Source organism: Aptenodytes forsteri, unplaced genomic scaffold (genome assembly GCF_000699145.1).
Source record: "Aptenodytes forsteri isolate BGI_AS27 unplaced genomic scaffold, ASM69914v1 Scaffold191, whole genome shotgun sequence".
Lineage (NCBI taxonomy): Eukaryota > Metazoa > Chordata > Aves > Sphenisciformes > Spheniscidae > Aptenodytes > Aptenodytes forsteri.
Window position 1 is genome coordinate 2,307,887 of NW_008794630.1, and position 24,772 is coordinate 2,332,658.

Sequence of the window (24,772 nt, forward strand, 5' to 3'; positions counted from 1 at the left end):
ATTCACAATGTTTAGCCCTGAAAACAGTTAAATAATAATGCTGCATCTTGCTTTATAGGGAGGGAGCTAAAAAAGAAACTCAAAGGCTAATAGGTACAAATACTGTGCTTCAACTGCAATAAATAAATAGTGCTGAACTGTAGAAATGTAACTGATAGCAGCAATCTGAAAGATGTGGGTTCTGGTAACCCTCAAGCTAAAGCCGATTACGTTTTGTTACATAGGTCCTTTGTGTATTTTTGTGCTGCTGTACCAGTTAAATTGACCTCTACAGGCATGTGTGCTGCTTTTATCGTTTAATGGCTTCACATTTTAAACCTAACTTAGGCTAGCAAAAACAAATAAATAAAAAATTCCCCCTCCAACCTGGCATATGTGTTAAACCCACCTGTGAAAAGGGAGATCTCTGCACGTGAATACCATGCACTAAAACCCAGGGAACATCAAGCAATTAGCACGATGGCAGGAGGACGCGCGAGCTGTCAGGCGGGATGCTGGGGCTCAGAAATGGAATTACAGTTACACACACCAGGCAGAAATGCCAGACCATAGCCAGTTCAGCTGCCCCACCGAACCGCGCTGGATAAGCCAGGCAAGGGCTTTTTGCCTTCCCCGCCCTGCAGCGATCAATGATGAATGTTTCAGAGGGGACACAGAACTTGCAAAACACAACACCACCACACAAAGCTCAACACAAGGAAAAATTTCTTCCCAGCGTTTCCTTATTCTTGACAATTGCCTGCTTGTAATCGGCTCTACTACAAATAAAACCCAGCAACTATAAATGAAGTCCTTTGTAAATCCAGCCACTTCATTTTGATTCACCCATTCCAGCACAGGGACCGAGCCCAGAGTTGGTCCGTATTTCCTCTCTGCAGTGATGCTGCAACCAGCCGGCCCACTCTTTTGCTCTGTGTGATGATTTTTAAAAAAAGCAGAGACCTGAGCAGTTTATTTATGACAGGTCTTTTGCATTCGAGGATGCGAAGGAGCCCAACCAGCGTGTCCACGCAAAACAAGCCCCCTCGGCTGGAACAGGGTTACGGCTGCCACCAAAGACAGGCTCAAAAAAAGGAGGAGAGAGACAGACAGGAAAACTTGGTTCAAAATTTTCTTATGTTGAAACACCTTTATTTCCCCACTTAGAACAGTCTGACCTTAGGGAAACATCATTGAGTAGCTAAAGGGAAGTTTTAGCCAAGTTCTAAATACGTATATTTTTCTGGAGCTTCGAGGAAGCAGAATTAGTCAATTTAGCTACAGACCATAAAACATAATTACTTATGTGAAGTATGTTTAAATATGTAACAATTGCTAATAGGAGTGCCCAGCCCCATAAATACGCAGTGATTCGATGGGCTAGCAGCTCGGGCACAGGCAAAACACCGGAGACGATTCCCAAAGGAATAACCACCTCTTCCGAAAAAGAATTCAGAAATTAAAATCTAATTAATAGGTATACTATGCTGAATCGCAATCGGGCACCAATACAGAAGGAGGGCAAAACGGTGCATTTTCAGAACACGTGGCACATCCAAAAAAAGGATAGTTTGGGTACTGTGAAAAGAAAAGCAAAAGGCATCTGTTCATAGAGTAACAGCCTGTCTCCTGACTTCAGGAGATTCAGGGGTCAGTGGAAAACGAACTTCCACTGGAGACACAAGAAAGCCACTAGCCGAAACCACCAGAAAACTTCACAGACACCGCTGAGCAGTAACAAACCTTCAAGATATTAAAATAAGAGAATGGTGTATTAAGCGATGTGGTAAATGCAGTTTGTCATTTAGCACTGTGAATCTATGGATTTTAATGACAGGGTCTCATTTACATTTAACAATCAGTGTACTAGAACATTTCTTGGAAACTGGGGATATTTTCTTGTCTCAGTAGGAATATATAGAAATTTCTTCTTGATTAACAATGGAGTAAAGGAGTTCTGCCCTGAAATCTCAGTCCCTTGGTTTCTCTCTAGAGCTGGATGAATATCAACATACCAAACAGCAATCCTGACAAGAAAGCTCTCCAAAATTCAGCTGTTTGTAATAATTATGTATTTAACAATTCTTCCACAAGAATAACATTATAAAGCACCTTACATTTTATTGTTCATTTATACTACACATCTGCTTTAAAAAACATTAGCAACATATCTTGTTCTTAATGATACATTTTGGATGTGACTTTCAAAAGCACTTACAGCAACTTACAAGCATAAATCCTACTGATACTCAGTGGTATTTGTGCCCTTAATGCCTGTAGCCATTACTGAAAATCTCATTCTTTTCCAGAGCTTTGGAGTTATTCCAGAGGTCGTACACGTAGAAAGAAATGGCAAGTGTCACAAGGTATTTTATATTTTACAGAAATGCTATGCAGCTTCAGGACAGACATCAAGAATACCAAATAAATGTATTTAAAACCATAATGGGGAGTTTAGGAAGAAGGGAAAGGCTTGAGTCAAATTTAGCCAGTGAATTTGGGGATAAGGTCCATCTCTGTTGCATCCAAGCCGGCAAAAGTGGGATTCTCATTCTTTTTCATTCCACTAGCTCATGGGGCAAGCTGCAACATAACTACGCATCTCCCAAAAAGTCCACCACCAGTGGCACTGACCACTACGTACCAGAAACGTCTTTTCCCACTTTGACAAGAATAATCAAAACTTTAGGCCTTAGTTACAGGCTAACAGTTTAACTAGGCCATTTGAAATGTCTACTTTTGGCAAGTCCTAATTAGCTTTCAGCAAGCAGAGGAAACCCCAGCCTTGATTAATGACCACCTCATTTACTCTGAGACACTCCTGCAATCCTGGGTGCAAGCACCCCGTTTCCTTGGTGCTTTCCATGGACACGCTGGTGCACAGCAGGTTGGCCATGTCACCTACTCACATAGAGCGCAGTTGCAGATGGGAGAGTTACAATGCTGCCAGGAGCCCCCGGTGAACATTAGTTGCACTGATCCGTGGAGCTCAGAAGTTGGCATGGAACTGCAGAAAATTTTAAGGAAGTTGCAAGTGTACATGCAATTTTAAATGGACCGGACAAACCAGTTTGCAGTGGCTGTCGTAGCCACCACTGCTTCAGGTTTTCCCAGATCATGGGAAAGTATAATAAACAAAATCACTTCAACACCAATTCGTGGATGAACATCCACCAGGTCCTATTCCAAGGAACAGGTTAATCTCCAAGCAGCTGTAGAGGGAACCTGGTTGAATTGCGTGATTCGATATGAGCACACGAGCTTTTTTTGCCAGATTAACTAACCTCTGCAGCCTGATTCTCGTCATTGCAGTGGCTCGTAGCCACCACTGCTTCAGGTTTTCCCAGATCATGGGAAAGTATAATAAACAAAATCACTTCAACACCAATTCGTGGATGAACATCCACCAGGTCCTATTCCAAGGAACAGGTTAATCTCCAAGCAGCTGTAGAGGGAACCTGGTTGAATTGCGTGATTCGATATGAGCACACGAGCTTTTTTTGCCAGATTAACTAACCTCTGCAGCCTGATTCTCGTCACCCTCACTGACATCCTTGGGAGCTGAGTGCCTACAGCACCTTTACGCAACTGGGCCATTAACTTCCTTCTCTCAGTTATATCTTCTGTGAAAAAAGGATTAAAAGATTTGTTAAAGAACATCACTAGCATGTAACAGGGCCACAGCCATTGCTTTTGCAGAGAAACTGGCTAAAATTGACGGATACCAAGAGCATTTAGCACTTGTACACAATTACAGAGACATCTGATGTTTCTGTGTTAAATTTCTACATATTGCAAAAAATTTCTGTGAAGCAAAGCGCACGGGAGTTTGTTCATAACAGACTTGGAAGTTGTATTGTTATTTTGTCATTAACTGAGAAGTAAGAGTAAACTAGAAACTTTCCAGAGAACACAAAGAAAAACTTATGCTCCAAACGTCTGCTTATAAATTGCTTACAATCAAGCTTTTTACAAAGCCTTGTCTTTTTACTCCCTCCTCCCCCCTTCCACTTTTAGCTTGCTAATTTAATTTCTTGAATATTTGTGTGTACTTACTGGTTTGATTGCGTTATTTGCTTAAACCAACTACAAACTCCGGGTAGTTGTATAACTCAAGAGCCAGACCATAATCAATTTTATGGTACGCCAACATGACAGGCTACTGTATTCTGTAAAAGGGTACTGCATGCAGTAAAACAGTCCTGCAAGAGCTCTGTGTGAACAACTTCGCTCTGCTCCTCAGCCCCAGTGGCTGCCAGCGCGTGGTCACTTCCAGCACCTCGCCAGCTCATGCATCCCTGCTCCCTATTACCATCTGCAGTTTCAGACACAGCCTCCGTGCCAGAAACGCAAAGGATACAAGGCAGGGGAAGCCAGGGAGACAAATCAAACAGACAGGCAGTGCCCAAGCTTCCCTGCCAGGACCATTACAGGCCAGCGTGACCATCCAAGCCCGAACAGATACCCACGCTCTTCCGGTAATGGGACAAATGTTTGAGCTGGACCTGTGTTTACCAAGCTGTGCAATGAGCCTTTGATAATCACAGCCACTAGCTTCGCTTCTCCTTAAAAGTAGCACTGCTGCCTGTGCAACACTTCACTTGCCAGATGCCTAAACCTATACCGTGATACTCAAGAGACATCACTGCCAAAGAGCACCCCAGACTAGAGCTGTATTTCCTGGAGATGGCGGCGTGATGTCCCCTGCACCTCCAGCTCTCCCTTCAGGCACAGCGTATCATCCAAAATTTTTTTGCTGGACTACCTTTTTGCCCAGGAGGGATGGAAAGAAGAAAGGAATAGCAGTAGAGCTGCAGAAGATAAGCGGTCATTCTCCCGCCCCGACACAAACACTAGCTGCAACCTCACGGCAGGCCTTCGAGTCCGAGGGCTGCACTCTCACCGAGAAACCCAGCACGTGCTCCCAAACCCCGACCGCCTGGGTCAAATGCATACATCTGGCAAGCGACTTCTAACTCTTGATTAGAATTGCTGATCCGGTATTAAATGAGCTGTGTATCATTTCCATATGCCCTTGATTCCTTCTCTTACAGTCATGTTCCTGGACATACTTCAGATACGTTTTGAGACTCTCTCTCGAGAATGCACCTGAGTTGTCGAATACAAGACCTTGAATAGACTCGCTGCAAATACACCGTTCAACCCACTTAATCCTTAATTAGGGTTTCCTTTTTTAATGTAAGGCTTCAATAATCAGCTCAGGAGAAACTGTAAAAGCAGATGCCAGGCCACCAAGGACTTTTTCCGTACGCGTCTCTACTGGTGCAGCTACACCATTACCACACTGCTTTTGCAGTTGCGTCACCCTACCTACCGCTCAGCACAGAGGTGGTTGCACCAGTTGGACAGCAGTTATACAAATACAGCCTACTCTTGTGCGATAGATCACAGTGTACCCCTGTAACTAAACTGCACTATTCACTGCAACCAGAAGGGAGTGGAGGAGGAGCCACCCTTCATCAGAACACTTACCTACCATGAAACTTGTATACAAAGCCAACTACAGAAAAGGTAACTGACATCTGCTTTGAGCTAGAAAAATAATCACCATGTCTCCTTAATATCTCATATTGTCATCCTGCAAACCTGGTATTTTTACGCAGAAGAGACCCAAGAGCTCCTGGCAAGAGACCCAGAGACTCCCACCTCTTGGAGCACTGCTGGAGATAAGAGGGGACTGCAGAAGGGAACTGGCTCAAGCAGGGCTCTCCCAGCTTTGCAGCCAGACCTACAAATGAGGTCTTTATAGTTTTCAGAATATATACTGTTTACACACACAGTTTCAGAAAACTCACCAGTAGGAGCTCATCTCTGTAATTATTAATTGAGGTAGGTGGAAGCCAGGGTAAGGATTAGAGAGAGGTTTCATCAGCTTAACTCCTTCAGTCAAAGGCATCTTCAGTACGCCATTACACCTTCCATGTGCTGCTGCTGTCCTTTTCTGCAAAGCTGCTGCCATGGGGAAGAGAGAGCACTTTGCCTTTTGGCACTTCCAGTTTGTTCTCTGTCTGCACATGGCCAAAACATCCACTTGTGGGAATTAGCAAAGGTTTGAGTTTTAACTCAAAATCTGAGCTTTAAATAGTAATTTTAAAAAACTCTCCCACAACATTTTGACTTAGTAAAAGCCAAACATAAAACTTCGTAGATAAGAAACACGTACAACCACTAGGAACGACAGCTTAAAAAAAAATAAAAATAAATCACAACTTAGGACTAAACCCTCTAGATCACCTAATTACACTATTTAATACCTTGCATGTGCATTTCCTGCTCTGACGGGAGCCTGCCAGCAGTCCAAAAGCAACATCAACCAAAGCCGACCAGTGAATTGCTGACCTCTTCCCACGCGTTCAGTCACCAGCGCGTGCGGCAAGCCTGCCCACGGGGTGTCCTGCCACCGACTGCCCGACTAAGGAGGCTGGATGATTTCAGCGGACTTGAACTATGGATTTTGTGAAATAACAAAAGTCATGATAGAATAGACCTTTTCAAAGAAAGGTTTTAGTGTGCAGTGAAGCCTTCCCTGCCAATTGTTAAAGTCATTCCTGTAAGTGAACACCGTACACAAATCACACGAATAATGCGTATTTCCAAGGTGCACTCATCCTGGATTTCTGCATTTCTTTTGACACTGTACCTTTGCTTTGTATTTATAAAACAGGTTTGAAATTGAAAGAAAAATAAAAATATTACATTATAAAGCACCAACGTTACTAATTTACAATGGACTAACAATGAAGATGGAAACATTCATTTTATTCCTTTCAAATTACAGAGCATAAGTGAGTTCAACTTAATATTAAATGATGTAATTGGCTTGCCCTCTGCCTGCCTTTTTTCCCCCAGAACCACGTACTACAAAGCAATCCACGCAGCTTTAAAAACAATAAAGACCACTTCCAAACGTGCTGTTCCAGTTTCATCATGCTCATACTTCACCAGCAGTTACTTCTACAACAGCTCCAGACCCGCTGAGTCCTTCCATTAAATTCTGTAGGAACCAGACTCCTGAAGATCGGCAGACACTCATACTCACTGTTCCTGAAACATCTGTCTGAAAGGTGCTGGTTTTAACGGTATTGTTTACTACTAACAATGCTATAATCCATAAAAGCATGAGTTTACGGGTTTCTCTTCTGCAGTAATGTTGATCTGACAATAGTTTTGTGGACCACAGGTTTACGGAGCAGGGAAACCCAGTCACCAATTTATACTGAACTCCCATCAAGTGGCAGGCAGTGGTACCGCTGCTGACCCATCCTCACTCCTTCAACTCATCCACTTGAAAATTCAAGTCTCCTCCCCCTCATTTACCTTTATTTCTTATTTTATTAATGTTACTTAAACTACAGTCAGCTTATATGTATTTATCTGAAATCCCTTTCCATTGAGTGTCCATGAAATTGTCTCTATAACCCTACTATTGTCTTAATTATGACTTGTTTAAGCTCATACCAGTTACTCTCAGCCTGCGAAGGAAAATTGGAAAAGTTAAACTAAACCACCTCAGTTTCCATTCAATTCCAATAAGAAGCCTGTTTTCTGTTCTTGCAAAACAGAAACTAATATTGGATAGTCCTGGATATCTAAGGCCACCATGTTCTCTAGGTAAATTAAAAAATAATTAAATCCACGGTTTTGAAATAACAGCAAGAACTGTACAGGAGATTTTGTTAACCTTGAATGAAAATCCTGAACAGGAGTATTGGAAACACATAGAAATAGTGAAAGATTAAGGAATCATATGAAATCATGCACCTAGCAAACTTCAGAGACATTCTCTTTCCTGCACACATTTCAGGAAAAACAAAGTTACCTTTGTTAAAATGAACCTATTGCATCGCTGTTACACCCAGCCCTAGCAGGGCATACAAACACCGTGCTACCTTGAGCTTTTTTATTCTTCACAACCAAAGCCCTGTAACCAAACCCAACCAACTCGGAAGGAATCTGCACGACCTACCAAAACCGAAATATTTTTGTTCCACACAACTTATCCTGGGCTCAGCAAATAAAAATTTAGACAAAAAAATATTTACCAGTATAGACAATATTCTTTTTTTTCCCCTAATGAGTGTAAATTCAAGACCGCCTGTTAAACAGCATTACCGAAGCCAGTTGAATGTTTTCTTTGGACCATGAATAAGACGAAGTCTTGCTCCTGTTGCTTCAGCAAAATGCATTCAGTTCAGCGCACCTACAGATTACACGAAGGCTACTCTGACATAATCAAGGCTGATGGGCATTTTTGTATTCACTCACAGATTACAGTTGCCTCTCACACTATTACTTTAGTACCTACTATCATGCGTTTAAATGATATGCAGAGGTTCACAAGCATCTGGATTTGCTTTTTGATATATTTACTAGCATGTTGGCAGTTTTGATGCATGCTTTCCAGAGGCGTATTTTTAAAAAAACAGGTATTACACCTTGTTCTTACTTAAAAGTTTCTAAAATCTTTGGCTAGACAGATATCCAATTCCAGACTTTAAACTGCCCAATAGTCCTTGACAACAGGGTTGTCTTTTATGTGTCATCTTGTAATGCAATAAATGTCACTTGAAACATCTTCACCTGTGCACCGAGATATGTATGTTGCGATACAGAAAATCTGACATGAAAATAAAAAATAAATTAAAAAGTAAATTTAATAAATTAGTTGCTGAGAGAACAACTGTCTTATGACCTGGAAAACACACTTCCTATGAGAGACTCGAGGGGATAATCTTATTCTAGTTTACTGAAAGGTAATTTAAGTGAGGAATAATTATGAAGTACAACTATACAGGCAGCACGCAGATTTAAGACCAGAGACAAAGGTATGAGAGCTGATAGCCATAGTCCTCCAATTTCAAACTGGAAATGCAGTTAATAAAAAGCTGAGATTCTAACCTGAAGTTAATATTCTACCTCGAACGACGGCGCAGGAAGTTTTGAAGGTGTAACCTGAGCACCCAATAATCAGAAAACAAACAGAAGAACCTAACATTTCTTACTAAAAATGCAACATAGTTTTTAATGCCTGCGTTCTGCATGCTTGCTTTTTTGAATTCACATGGAGATTTGCTCCTTACAGAAAACTCTCTCTCCCTTTTTTAAGCTAACATTATTTGCCAACCTTCCTTTTCATTGTTTAGCATCATAATTCCCCTCCTTTCATTTATGCGCTCTCTGCCGACGGTATTCATGAAAATCCTCTGAATTCTTATCCTTCTCCTCCCTTTCCACCCCTCCCCACACAGACATTTTTTTCTTATCATATGAACATATGAATCAACCCAATGATTTGGCCACTTCCCATCAGGGAACATCACCAGCATCCAGAATAGATTTAAGAATACATTTTTAATTCGTGATTACCACTCCGTCGGCAGTGCTTTCCTCGTTCGGTCTCCTCGACAGATGGACAGGTGCCCACACCTAGGAGCATGATCTGACATACATAAAGCTGCCAATACCAATTCTACATACTGTCCGCAGATGCTTACAGCCTACCAGCACATGCTCTATTCTTGGGAAAGAAAACCAATGTTTTCAATAAAACACAGTCTCTCCTCCGCAGGATACAGCTCTCTGCATATATCTGCTAACAACATCTCAGTATTTCTCCACCCCCTCCCCATGTTTCTCCTTTTTGTCAAGCTCTCTAGCATTTGTTCTGGGATCTAATTAAGGTCCCTTATCACCATGGCAAGAGGGGGGCAAGGTCTAACAAAACAGCATTAATGAACTGATTGTTTTCATTGGGCACATACAGAGTTATAATCCCCAAGACTGGTACATATCTACACTTGGAAAAAAAAATATAAATCTAAAGAAGTCTGTGTTGTTTACTTTTTTTTTACAAGAGTTTAACTAGAAGCCCATGTAAAACTGGCATAATCCAACAGCACCTCAGAACTTATTTTTAATGGGAGATTTATGCCGACTAGGACAGGCAGCTTCATTTTGTTTTCTCTTCTGAGCATATGCAGAAGTCTTGCACCTACCATCAGACTCTTCTTCAAAGAGACGAGCTTCCCGTAAACTTCATTAGTTAGATGCCATTTTACAGGTAATTCTGAACCTCTTCCCACCTTTCTGGGTTATTAAATCTATTACCATCCCAGGATATTGTTATGTAAGTACTGCTCATCTCCATTATGCAGCAGAATTAGAAGACAGCTATTAGAACCAAGTTTGCCTTGTTTCACCTCATTCTCTGTGTGAACTCAGATACCAGAAGGAAGATAACCACCTTCAGGGGATGCAGCTTTCGATACTGAAGAGGAAGACAAGTAAAGGAGAACGGAAGAAGTCCACGAGGGGAAAGTAACACAGGCATTTTAGGTGAGTGCTGTAAGGGAGAAGGTACGGTGTTTTCTTGCCCTGCAAGAGTAAATTCTTCACTCCTCCCAATATTTATCTCCTTGTTCTCTCCCTTCATCTTCAATCCAACTTCCAGTCACATCCAAGGATTTCAATACCACCTACAGTCAACCTAGATCAACACTTGGAAGGATCCCCTCCAAGAAATGTCTAGTTTAAATGCTACAGAAAGTGTTCTTCTTAACCCTACCCCCTCCTGGTTTAGGTTCAACTGGCTCCCCAGATGCTTTTTGAAGAAACTGCTAAAAGAGGTCATTTTCTGACAAGAAATCAGTCCTGGCCAACAGTAATCCGCAGAAAGATCTCTCCACCTTTTACTGGAATAGAAATCTTCAAAAGAATATCATGAACCTTTTCATTAAGCATGATAGCTCCTTTATATTATATAAAAGGGAAGAAAGTTTTACAGGCCAAGCTTTGAAAGGTTGCCTTATTTTTTCAGCACTTAAAAAGAGTATGCAATGTGAAACATGCGAGGTCTGTTTCACTCGAGAGAGTCTAACAGTTGGCTGGTCCAAAAGGTTTTGACTGCAGTTGCACTGGAGCTATTCGTCCTTAAAGAACACGCCTGCGGTCACCACCTTGTCTCAGTACTGGAGATAAGGGCAGTATTTCTCTCTCAAGATCTCATCTCACATCTCCAGGTCCATCCCCCGATACTCCTGTTAGCCTGTCTGCTTCTCAGCTTTCTCTAAAGACGCAGCTAACATTCTAAGAGCTGTAAGGATCCCTCCCGGTCGAAGCACCTTCTTTAAATAGATGTGATGGAGTATCATTGCAAATATGTGTCAATGCATACATGACCCACAGACATTGCTCAGCAGGGAAAGCAGCAACCATGAAGTTTCATCAGCATAAGGCTTTTTGTCTCCTATTCACATTTTGTGCAATAACATACATACTGAAAATCTGAATCTCAAATACAGGATAAAATATAATGTTTTACAAAAAGGTACGTATACTGAAAGAGCCTAGGGATACCGCACACAAGCAACACAAAAACATGCAAGGAGTAAACTCCAGCAGAAGACAAAATATTTTTGCTAGAAGAAATAGAAGAGTGGTTTTAAAGCAGTAGTTGTAATAATGATCAGCGCTGAGAGACTTCTTCAACACACTTTTCAAACCTTAACTAATTTTCACAACACTCCTGGGAAGCAAACACATCCTTATTAATAATCCCATTAAACAAGTGGGGTGAGCAGGACAGAAAAATGATGGCACTATCGTATGGCCAAGAGAGAAGTCAACATTGGTGCTAGGGCTAGAACTCAGTTTGTTGGCTCATGTGCTCAGACCACTAAATGATACCTCCTGTGCATTTTAAACGTAAACCTACTTCCCCTGTCACCTGCTCTACTGTCATAACGCGTTGTGGAAAATAAAAGCTAATGCCAGAGAGGGAGGCAGTAACTTAAGCCCACTGCTTCAGAGCATAGGTTCAGATCCCATCTACTTGTTAAGTACTTGCCTGCCCAGCTGAGCCTGCTTGGTCATCTTCCCTTCTAGACAATAAAGTATCTTCTAGTGTAAATGAGTTGTTCTGCTCAGAAGAGCATTAAACAATGCAAATAATGCTCGTCATACGTTGTTTGTTCTCTCATCCTCTCTGCAGGAGAGGAGCACGTGCAACGGTTGTGATGTCTTTAATAAACATGCGTTTGCAGTCAGTGTGGCACACCACCACCATAACATATGACCGATAAGAATACAAATACTAGCATACATGTTGCTACATGTTTATGCTAGATGGCAAAGGCAAAGAGACACCCCTCACATCCAAACCAGCGTTTGTTTTGTAGCTGTCCTTTGTTCCGATGTTCATGGTCCTACCGTCCAGAGCAAGCACTTTGTTCCAAGACACGTTTTTTTCAACAGAGTGGATTAAGACTAGGAAGTTTCTCTGCGCCAAGGAAGCAATGCTGCCAGCTACAGTCTTGATCTTGAAGACTTGTTAGGTCTTTTAGCTATCACATGCACAAGGCACTCGCTTCCCTGAAGATAAAGACATTGAACTCCACTCAAAATTAGGCAACAGGCTGACGAAAAAAAGAAAAACTTGTCCACGTTGCAGTGGGCTACAGCGCAGTGGGGTGCACCCCATCTTTCTCGCCCCAGTCTTGCCTAAACGCTGAGGACTTCACGACCTAGTGTACCACGCTGCTGTTTTATGGCCAAGGGGGACTGAAAAACTCAGATGAGGTCATCGTTGGCCATCATGAGACAGGCTCCTAACCCCTCAGCGATAGCAGAAAGCATCGCTCAAACGTACTGCTACGCTGGAGCTCAGCATCACCGCCTGAACCAGGAGCGCTCCTCAGCTACGGACCAAATGGACCAGAGGGGTACAGGCCTTCCACCAAAGACTTCACCCCAACTGAAACTTTTTCAGTGTTTTCCTTACCCCACCAACAAAGCCTACATGTAACTTGGTTTGGGTTTAAATTTTGGAGGCTGACTCTAATAATGTTTCTTGTACGAGAGTACTCAACCTAATTTTATTTCAGGCACAACTGTAATACAACTACTTCTTATTACAACACATAATTAGTGGCTAACTTTCCAAAATAAAAATGGCCGTGAAATTCACAATAAGGCTATTCATCTACAAAACAGTGATTTTTTTTGGCTCAAGCTCTCCCCAAATGTAAATCCACCTACGTCGACAAATGCAACATAATTAAAACTCTGGCCTATTGACTTTATTTAGCCAATGTGATTCAAATTCCAGAAGTCCTATGCTTACAGTGACACTCTGCACCTACATTCAAAAAATAAATACGATATATAGATGTAGTAAACAGATTTGTAATGAGCGTCGCTTATCCCTGTCAACGGTGCTGATGAATAACACTGTTAAAATGGATCAGATCGCCCACCAACTACAATCACAGTCTTCCCATGTCCAAAAGCCACGTGCTTCTCCAATTAGTTGCTCAAAGCTAATTGTCAGATGTAATTTTCAGTCAGCAGTTTCTTCTTCCTTCCTCCTCCTTAATATATTCCTTTCGCACACATTCCCCACAGCACCTGACTTGCTCAGCAATCTTTCCTCCCATCCTTACACGCTCATGCATTATGTCTTAGACCTAATCTCTCCTTACAGCTTTTGAGCAGAGCTCTTCCAGGCAGCTGACATTTAAATAAGTTCTGTATTGACTTTCCTCCGCTGTACCTCAAGTCCTCCTTGTTTTCCTTATGTTCATATGCCGATTCAGCTTCTGTGCAGCTCCTTCCGAGGGTAACGGAAGCAGAGCTCGACTGATAATCAATAAATACCTTTACCCTGCAATCCCTCAGACGTAAAGCCCAGAAGGAAATTCCCCTCTCTTTGCATGCATATTCACGATTTTGGATAAACTTAAAAAGGCAGAAAAAGGTTTTTCTCAAATCTGTGGCATGTTTCAGACAACACTAAGCCTGTGAACTTTCCTTTAACTCACATTAAACCAATACAACTTTTAATTAAAAAAGTAATTTTGAAAAATTGCTTGTGCGGTATGTAAGGTGATGTTCAGACAGCATCACTGATCCCTGGAGTTCTGCAGCCTTGAGTTTAATAAACTGAATTTTCAAAAGTAAACACAGCTTGCATCAGCACGAACCTTCTAGTTTAGACGAATATTCTCCATCCATTTCTTTTTTAGCCAGAAGTTTTCAGAGCGCCACACACTAACCTTTGCATGGGTGTCACTGGACACTGGAAAGGGAGAAAGTTTCCAGCCCCTGGAGGAGCTTTGTCCACCTGCCAGCCAAGGAAGCCTTGCCCCTGATGGAGCGAGGCAGGCAGGCGAGACGCCCTCTCTCCCATCCAGGATGGTAACGTCGACACCCAGCGCCAACACGGCTGTCGGGACAAAAGGCCTCGAAAGCCCGGCTGCGGGAGCCGAGGCACGAAGTCACAGCCCCCCTGCTTCTTGCTGAAGAAAAGGCCAGGCACAAGGACTGCCATACAATTTACACCTGGGCCTGTGCGGAATCCTACGCTCGCACAGCAGCTCCTGCTTCTACAACTATAATTTAGGACTTATTTTGCCTATTTCATTATTTCCTGTAGTAGGTAATCCAGCAAGGGGGAAGGGCAAAGGGGAGAACAAAAGCAAAATAAACTGAAATATTTTGCCCTGGGCAGAAACAAGTAAAAAACACCCTCAGGTTTCCTTCTGTTTGTTTTTATAACTGTTCACCTGTTCTTTTTGCAAGTTCTTCTAAATGAATCATTTGAAATATCTTTAAGCCAAGAGTTCAAAAAGACACTCAATGACAGTAGGTGTCATTTCCCCCCTCTTCTCTTTCCCCTTATCAATTTATCACAAACAATTACCCTATTACCCCGCACACACGTACAAACGAAGGCTGGGAACTCAAGATTCTTGGGTTCATTTCACGACTGCATTTCTAGCAGGTCATTAATTTCTCCGTGAGCTGGTTCGCTCCTCTATACAGCAGGAAGAGGTGGGTCGTGCATCTTTATCCAGTGTTTATAAAACAAATACTTTGTGAATCAAGGCACCCTGTGCTGATGTGAAACACCAAGCATTTTGTTATTATACATAAATAAATATAAATATAGCATTTACCATTTTCATCTCTACTTATTTGCATTTCTACTACTTTAAAACTTCTAATGTTGTCAGAAATGCCAAAAGGAGACGACTTTATGTTTTCATGCCCATTCCACCAGGAAACGGTAGGCCTGCATGTAATTTTTTCCTTCCGCTGAAAGCCAGTGTATTTCTAACTGTATCTCCTCAGTCAAACCTTCACAAGAAAGCAACTTTAAAGGTTTTGTTTTCAGCTGCAGTAATATAAACACTTAAACATTCAGTACTACCCATGCTGAGTGATGTATTTCATCTTCACGTCCCTTAACTCTAAGCACCATCGCTGATTATCCTGTGAAACTTAACTTTGGACAACGCCTTATTTTATTAAATACACTTTCGGATTTGGTTTTGGTTCCACAAAATATTTAAGCATGTGCCTAAATATTAAGCGTGCAAGTACTCCACCGAGTTCTGATTTTAGGCTATCTGGTGACACATAAAACAAACTCCAGAAGATACAACACTCACTGTTTATCTGAAGAGCTCCACTCCACAGATCAGCCTTTCAGAGATGTGCCAGCTTCGGCTCTAACAAGCTCTTCACACTTTTTTAAGAATAATAGGCTCCACATAGTCATCTCCAAAAAGCATAAATTCCCTTCCTCCCTTTCCCTTTTAAATATGTCAGGCAACATTACAAAAAATAACATCTGTGCCACAGTTATGCAATAAGCAGCATGATAACCATTAAACTGCACTTCATAAAAAGCGGGCTGAAATAAAAAAAAATAAATAAAAAGCAGGGAAAAAAGTTCACCTTTAAACCTTCAGATCAGGGAGGTTTTCAGTACTACCTCTCTTCCTTGCTTATTTCTAAACTCCCTGTTCTGCTGCCCCTCTTCACTGATGTTTCATGGCTATTAATGGGAAGTCTGAATATACATGCTATGAACAGCACAAACGGATTGAATCTGGCTGGAAAGGGCTTAAACATTCAGTAAGAAGATGAAGAATCCCAGAAGTGTTTTTAGTACATGTATACATTTCAGCAGAGTATACAAACAGCACTATATATTTTCTTGCAACAGTCAGCAAGCCTTCTCTTTTCATAAATATAGGTCAACAGTGCTAAACTCTGTTTTTGCCTCAACTCCCACTTTAAATGCATAAAGAATTAGATTTTTAGGGAGCAGAATGAAAGAAATGGTGTATTTCATGCTATTATATACCCAGCCAAGGATCCCAAAGGGTTTGTTTGGGCTTTAAAAACAAAACAAAAACCCTTGGCATTTGTCAGACTAAAACCATTTTTCTTTGGTCTTTGCACAACCATCCTTTCCAGATTTGAATAAATAACATCAAACAAATTCTTTTGACTTCCATTACCATGCAATGCACAGAAGTCGTTCAAGGAGAGACAGAGCAGTGTGTGAAAGCATTTGATAGCAAAGGACTATGAGGAGCACCCTGCATAACCACCATCAGATCTTCAAAGGCTCATTCCAACCCCTCCGCTACCCTCGTCGTTATTTAAGCAGCCTATATTACTCCAGAAAAAAAACGATTCAAACGGCCACAGAGATCAAGTTTAGGAGCTACCACCACAGGATATTGCTTTACCCATAAACACATGGGGGGGGTACCGAAGGTATTAACAAAATAACAAACATACTGACTAAACAGTGAGCTACACATCAAGTTTCACCTTGACTCTTCATTTACTGACACTCGCAAATTTAGGTGTGATTTAACCCGGCCCCTTCAGCAAACGCCCAGGCCTAACCGAACAGCAGAATATAACATTGTGTATCCTTAAACCCCCTTTTGTTTCAATATCAGCCCACAGAATGCAGGGCGAGAACTCATAGATTGTATTATCAGCTGCAGATTTTATATATTTTATGTTTATTACAGGTTGTAATGGGGAAAATAACCCCTAACATGAAGTTTAAGGCACCACACAATCATTAAGCATTTCTGATACCATGTTTGGACTCTACCGTGCACAAACTCATTGATCGCAACGCAGGTGAAGACTTTTCCATACCACGCTGGGCAAACAGCTTCAAAGCACAATTTAAGCAGCATTTTCTTCTTCTCCCCATCACTGACACTGAAATGTCACGCTTACTATGTCGCTCCAGCATCCCCACCTACCCCTTCCTAAGGGTCACCTTCCTCCATTCCTACTCTTGGCTCTTTTGTTGGCGTTGAGAGGGTTGGGGTTGAACGCCCCAAGGGGATGCCTGCACTTGGGCTTTTGCGCACAGTCTCAAGCCGCTCGTGTTGCAGAATTTCCCCTCCAGACCACCTGCAGTAGTTGAAAAGTTAATCCAAGATGCTTCTGAATTCATCCTGAACTAACCTTAGGAAGTCTTAAACTCGTCCTAGTATTTGCAGTGAGGGAATCCAGCACACATGCTGGCAGATTGTGCATAGAGAGATAAATGTCGTAAAGAAGGGAGGAAAGGAGGATGTAGTTAATGGGAAAAAAAACTGAGAGAGGGACTGGGATACCAGGGTTTGCTTAATGCATGAATCAGAATCAGTAATTCCATACACCAGTAGCCATAACAGCCAACGCATCAGTCACAAACTAACTCTACATGCAGCTCTGCATCATAACCAATACCCATCTGCCCTCCAAACCCAGAAATGCTTCAGAAGGGTAAAATCAACACTATACCCTGTTGATCATTAAGCACCAGGTCTTAAGCTCTACAGAAGAAGGGGGAACTGCAAGTAGCACGTAGCTCTTAGCTTGACACTGTACACGGACATAAACTATAACCTGAAAGTAAACCCCAAAATGTAACTTTGCGTTGCCTAATACAGCAATAAATTCTGAGACTGAGCGATCAAGCCAATCAAAAAATTCACCCTTTCAAACCAGAGATTTCTTGGCAATATGGTGGATTGCCTAACTCCCACTCACATTCAGAAAGGCTGGCATTTGTAACAGCTGAGATGAGGACAGGCCCAGTTCAAACCCAGAAAGAAGCAGGCAAGGAATTAGCACAAATTAAAGAAAGAAACAGGCACAATACACAAAACTGGTTTTCCTGCAGTACAAACTCTCCATCAAATGATAAGCTAACCAGACAAATAAGACAAGTAAGTGAAGGTTACTGGGTTAGGACAAATTATTTTTTCTGCGGGAGGTTTCAGCTGATGGGTTTCTCCGCATCCGCCATGCCTGGCTGGGTTAACACCACGTGGCTCCTCTGCTTCAGATAAACTCCTAGGCACCGTGGGCTAGTAATGGTCCTAAATTCCAGTATTATACATTAGCTGTGCTGCTTGTATCACAATCTGCTGTATTTCTGCACAAGCTGGCAATGCCTGCTCGATGTACTTCAAAATTAATAAATCACACACACAAAGAACCTAAGACAAGCCACTACCTGGACAGGTGATTTTGATATAGTGGATTTCCTTAGACAAAAACATAAACAAACCCTGGGAAATTATTGTGTGTTGCTCTCCACAGAGCCAGCGGTGTCAAGAAGATAGGGGTTTGCTTGTTTGCTTTAATATGAGCTGAAAAATTGTGGTCAGCACCAGACTTTCCCTTCTGATCTTCCCAAAATTTCTACCCATCCTTCCACATTAAAGGCAGAGCTATCGATGAAGTAAACCTGTTCATGTAATGTAAGCAAAACATTTAAAAAAAAAACAAAACAAAAAAACACATCACAACTTTTTGTAGCTGAAGTAATCCCACTCCCCAGCAGTTTTCTTCACACAAATGAGAACAGCAACCACCCTGAAAAAAGGCAGTTTTCATTTTTACCCATTTTAGAGGGCCGAGAGTACCAATTGCTCCACTCCCTGAAGCAATATGAAATACGACCAAGCATCCATCCGTATTGCCACCAAAATACCAGCATGAACCTTAAATTCATATTCAGAGTATTAAAACATGACCTTGCAGGCTACAGGGAAAACGTGCTGCTAGCTGGCCAAACAGACACCAGATTCACTTTGTACTTGTTAAACTCCCACCCACAACCCTGAAGCAGTTAAGTATTTCTCTGAAGTTATTCAACAACTGTGAAGGTCAAGTATTGTCCTAACTGGCTGGTTGCAAACAAACACACCTTTCATGTTGGCATGTGCTTCAGCCTGCTACCAGCCACAGAGTAAAACCCTAATCAGAGGAGAAAAATGACAGTAAATTGGTAGCAAAGGGTACACACCTGGTCTATAGAGTACAGTCGATGCTTGCAGAAGATCTAGCTGACCCAGCTAGAGACCTGAAAATTGGGGCCAACCCAACGGATGGGAAAGAACTATTTTTTTTGATGTATAAAACTTATAGTTTCAGCTAAAATACTAAAAATTTAAAAAAGAGCTTCAGTGGCACTTCTGAAGAATAAAAAAAAAAAAAAGGCTTTGGAAGCTTTAGATTTGAAGCTTCACAAGCTTCTTATGAAAAATGCAAGCTTTGAAAAACTTCTGAAGATTTAATATTCTTACTTTGGGTTCTTCCACTGCCAACGGACGACGGATGCTGTAACTAATAAAAAATAATTAATGCCAATAAACAGGCCCTTCATAAGGCTTCAGCTTCTCTTCTCCATCAAAGACTCAAGCCATTCATTGGGACATTGTACAGGAAGCTGAATCCATCCACAGAGCCTGTCTTTTCTACATTTGGTTCTTCTGCACTGCAACTCATAATCGAAAACCTTCCAAATGTGAGGAAAGGAGTTTGATTTTTTCTAAGTACGCAGCTCCAAAGGCAACTCCCAAGCGTGGCAGAGACCTTACCTAGAATGGGACTGAGAAAGAGCTGGGAGTTTGTGCGCTAGCCCTCCAAAGAGCCCAGGTCTCATGTAGGCAACGAAACGACCAGGCAGTTTCTCAGGAGTGCTCCGCGCCGAGCGGTACCTTACCGTCCACCACGCCACATCCTGGCACTCCTGAAAGTGTAGCCATGTCCTGCAAGATTCACGAGAGCTGATCTTTCTGATAACCTCCATCTGGAAGTTTGAACGCCCTCAAAAATGCAACAGTCTCATAGCGTCAGCCACCTTCTCACCAGTTTCGGCACGCCAGGAAAAGCACTGTGACAATGCTTGAGTTTTAGCACATGAGAAGCTCCTTACCCGGGGGGAGAGGGGAAGTAGAAATTGCCTCAACTATTTTGTTTTGTTTTAGAAATCCTGACACTCCCCTCTCAAACTGCCTCAGTGGAGAAGCGTGTTACAGCTTCAGACAACAGCAGTGAACACCACAAAGCAGCAAGGATGACCTTCACAACACGAACCGGCAACCTGTGCACGAGAAGCTGTTCTGCGTAACAGAGGCTCTACGTAAGCAAGGTGAGAAAGCTGATAAATGGGCAAAAACCCTAACCAGTGTCTGGGCCAAGCATACAACCTCTGCCGTTCCTGCCAGTTTCAATGACACGCTGAAGACTGGCATTGCAACGCCATGCAGGGTGACATCCAGAAGTCTGACCTCAAGCTCTCCCGGACTCTGAGGACAGAGACGCTCTTGGCCTCATGCCTAGAGACAACAACAGCCATTTGCAGAGACAACGATCACAGGAGTGATGATGACAATTCAGAAAGGTGTTAAAACTCATTTGGTAATCGAATCAACTGGGGTCCAAGCAGAAGCAACGTCAGCCCTTTTGGTCCAGCATACTATGGTCCTACCCTCCCAAGGGGCAACGGCAGTAAATCTAGACAGGAAGATGGATCAGACGCTTCCAGTGACACATCCACCCATATTCTGAAGATAGGGCACAAACAAAACAAAAAAAGAAATACATGATCAGTGAAAGGAAACAATTAGCCAACAGAATTTTCTATCGTGGGAGACTACCGAGACAAGAGCTTGGATAAATTAAGCAAATGGGGCATCTTACAGTAAAAAGCGTTTCCAGAGCTTTGTTAAAACCAAACAAGACTGCAAATACGAGCTCACATCGCTGGGCATAAATCACCTTCTGAATACTTAAGGGTCAGAAGAAAACTTTGCCCAGGGACAACACCCTCCATTGCTGCCCGCTCCCAGATCTCCCTGCAGTGTCCTCCGACGCAGCCAGCACGGACCTCTCCCGCGACCGGAGGGCACTGGGTTACATCCCTGGATTATTCGCAGAGCTGATGTAGCAATGCAGACGCAGATCCAGCTCATACGTATCACTGTTTGGAGACTGCATAATCATCCAGCTCAGCCCATGCGAAAGCAATATGAGAACACCTTCTGTACACAAGAAATTCTCGAGATTTAAAGTTTTAACACAAGCTAACAAACGCCAGAGATGAAAGAAATCCTGGGATGAAAGATCTCCATGACACCTGCTTTGAATAAAAAGACATTGCTACAAAAATATCAGAGACCTGCTGGTCTAGAGCCTTTGCTACATGTCATTCCCCAGACATCAATTTGCAATAGAGGCACACAAAAGCAGTATTACACAGATTACACGCTAGTCCCCTGAACTGCAAACAAAATCTACCCAGCACTACCACCTCGCCGTCCAAAGCACTACTGAGCTAAAGCCACCTTCTCTTGTTGCTCATAAGACGACTTTGCTAAGGATAAGGTACGCAGCCGGGTCCAACGCCGATTTGCAGAACTGACAGCTCCTCCCGCAAACTTTGTTCCGGATCAGCTTTACCAAATACTCCCAATTTTTCCTCATGTCCACAGGCAGGGAGCCGATGGTACCAACACTTTGGCACTGACAGCAGGATGGCTTATCCTCAATTTGTGCATCCCTCAGGCAAAACCCATGCCCAATGCCTGGATGCTTAAACCAGTTAATCATCGCCAGCATTTCTTTCTACGCAACAACGTAACACATGGTAATTATTTAACATTTCGTTGTATCGGCACCCAGGAGCCCTAAACTCAAAGGGCTGAGATCCCCGTAAGCCTCTCGCACCACATCCAGGTGACGAATCAGGCAGGTCCCTACGCTAGAACAGCCCGGACCCCTGCACAGGCGACACCACGGGTCCGTACGACCAGCTCGAAGGAAGGAGGGAAGAGCAAGGTACCAACAAAACACGGTTCGCTCGGTTTATGCCACATGGCTCATTTACTCACTGCTGGCAGCTTCCACAAAATCAGGCTCGTCAAGCACCTGACTGTATACATAGGTAATGATTATAAAGCCAACTCAAGCGGGGCTAAAAGTACACAAAGATCTAGCATAAAAATAAAAAAGTGCAATCCTTTCCCAGGCGAAAATACAGGACTTTGAACGTAACAGGTGGATTATATAAAAATCATTTTGCTCCCAATTCTCAAAATATTTTCTTTTAAATTCCCTCACAGACCAAAAATTGTCATTACTGAGAAGCAAGAGCAATTTTACTCTGTTTAACATTCAGACTACCCACCTCTCTCAGGGCCAAACACAAACCCAACTACGGCAGCATCTGCACAGCCCCCACGCGAGGACTAGGGCAAGGTCTGCAGTACCCATGGCTCTCCTCCCTGGATTCTGCCCAAGGAAAAGAGTATTTCCTAACGTTGCTTTTTGTTTGCGACACGGCATAAACTTTTAAGGGGACGGTTTGCTGTTGTGCTCGGGGTAATCCGCACGGTTGGTTTGTTATTACTCTGTCTACGATGGAAAAGCCTTATTATCTGAGAAGCGCTGCTGCACCTTGTATCGATGATTGCCTCCTACGCCCAGGACGCCAACCTGAGTCGGACCCCTCTGTTTGGGAACACTTCCTCCCCAAGCCTCACCTCTGTCCTTCTTGGTCCTGCAAGCACATTTAAGCCTTTTCATATGTTTTTTTTCCAACGACAGGAAACAGATACACATGCGATCGATCACAAAAACATCCACGAGGCACCACCATCTCCAAAGAGGAGGACACCATCAAAGCGCTGCCCCACACAGATGTACTCCCCGTCCCTGTACCAGCTACGGAAGTTAAAACCCACTGGCCACAAACTTTTCCCTTTTTCTTTTTTTTTAATCCAAAAAAGACTCCTCATCATTCAGAACTCAACCTTTAAGTGGGCTGCCGGAGCCTCGCCTCCAAAAGGCAACAGCAAACACAAAAAAGGAAAAACAAACCCACAAAAATCCCCCCCCCCCCCCCCCCCCCCCGTGCAGAGAGGGAAGGGGGGACGAGGTGCACGGGGAAGCCAACCGGTTGCTCCCCTTTTCTGCCTCCCTTTTATTTCTGCTGAGTGTAGTAACACTTGAACTGGCTCTCTTTATTTGCAGCCGGATACACGCTTTCCAAGATACTGTACTACTGTGTAGGCCAAGCAGGGACTCTCTTTCTTCCCTTAGTTAGGGCTTTTGGGAAAATAATTATTCACCAGAACTGCCATCATGAACAGAGAAAGCTAAATCAATGTAGCTTTGTATGGGCCATTGCCACTGCAAAGCAAATACTCCATCAAGACATGGATCAGTGAGAATTTTATCACTAGGAATCCTTATGCACATCTTTGTGTATTTTTAATATCCATCTTATTACTTGGCCTGCCCCCTCCCTCCCCATGCTCCCGCACCTCATCCTCCTCACGGATTTGTCTTGTGTCACCGGCAGCCACAGGGCTTGGCTGTAAGATTCACATGCTCAGTAGCAAAATCTTAAATACACAGCCAGGTTTATTCCCTTAAAAAAACCAAAATAATAAAGCATTGGTGCATAGCGGATTTATTCACTGAACAGGTTGATTTACTTAACAGACTTGACATACATCAAAACCTACTATGGGCTTACATAATTGTTATCCGTTTAGCAGGGCTGGTTCTTTTGTCAAGTATTTGTTTTTAAAAAGTGATTCACTAAAGACTGCTGCCTTATGCACACTTCACATACCTTAACAAATGCAGTCTTGCATGGGGTATTAGCTGAAGTGACTTTAAATTGCATCCTACCTGCCTGAGCACTGCCGTTATTTTTTTAGTTTCTGTATTCTTCCCTTACCTAAACTCAAAAAAAACCCCAAAACCCCACAAACCAGCAAGCACGAGCGTGTGTACAGGCACAGACACGATTCACTTTCCAGCAGACTCTTTGCTGTGGGCACAGTGGTTACCGCATTACCAAGCTGCTCCAGCGATAACAGCAGGTACCTCCAACACCGAGAACGCACATCTGAATACCAGGATGTTGATGGTTGCACAGAGGTTTCGGGCAAAGCCGGCCAGAGGGGCTGGCGCGGGGCAGAAGGGACGAGCAAACCGCCGAGCAGAAGCGGGGGAAAACCTCAGGGAAGATTTAAGAACCACAGAGCCGTTTTGTTTTCACCCAAGAGGCTCATTCAGGCCCTGGCTCGCACAGGCGCACCGCTCCCCTCCGGCCGCACGCATCCACCCACGACACCCATCCACGAATTCCCCAAATACGCACCCATCCTGCGCTTGTTCCGAGCGGGAGGCGAAACGCCGGATAGCATCACCGAGAGAAAACACACAACCTTTGCTTTCATCGCCGGTCCCATTACAGCTTGTTTGGGTTAATGTATCATAAACCGTATCGCTCGCGACCAGCACAGTTCATTTCGGAGACGATGATTTCGTTATTCACACCCCCCCCCTCCCCGTTTCAGCATCATCCACGCACACACACAGGTCACATCTTACACTTAGTAAGCAAAACACATTACCGCTGCCACCGCTGCACGGGCCCACAAGCGGTTCAGAAATTAAAGAGACCGGAATAAAAACCGCACGAACCCAATTCTCCACCGCTCGCTAGACAGATGGTTAATTATATTCACAGCCGCATTTTTCGCTGGGATAGAGTTTCAGACAATGAGCCAGTTTTATTTGATTAGCCAGTTTTCTAGTTTAATACGTGGAATGACAGTTACTTCCAGGGTTGGGGTTTTTTAAAAAAAAAAAAAAAAAA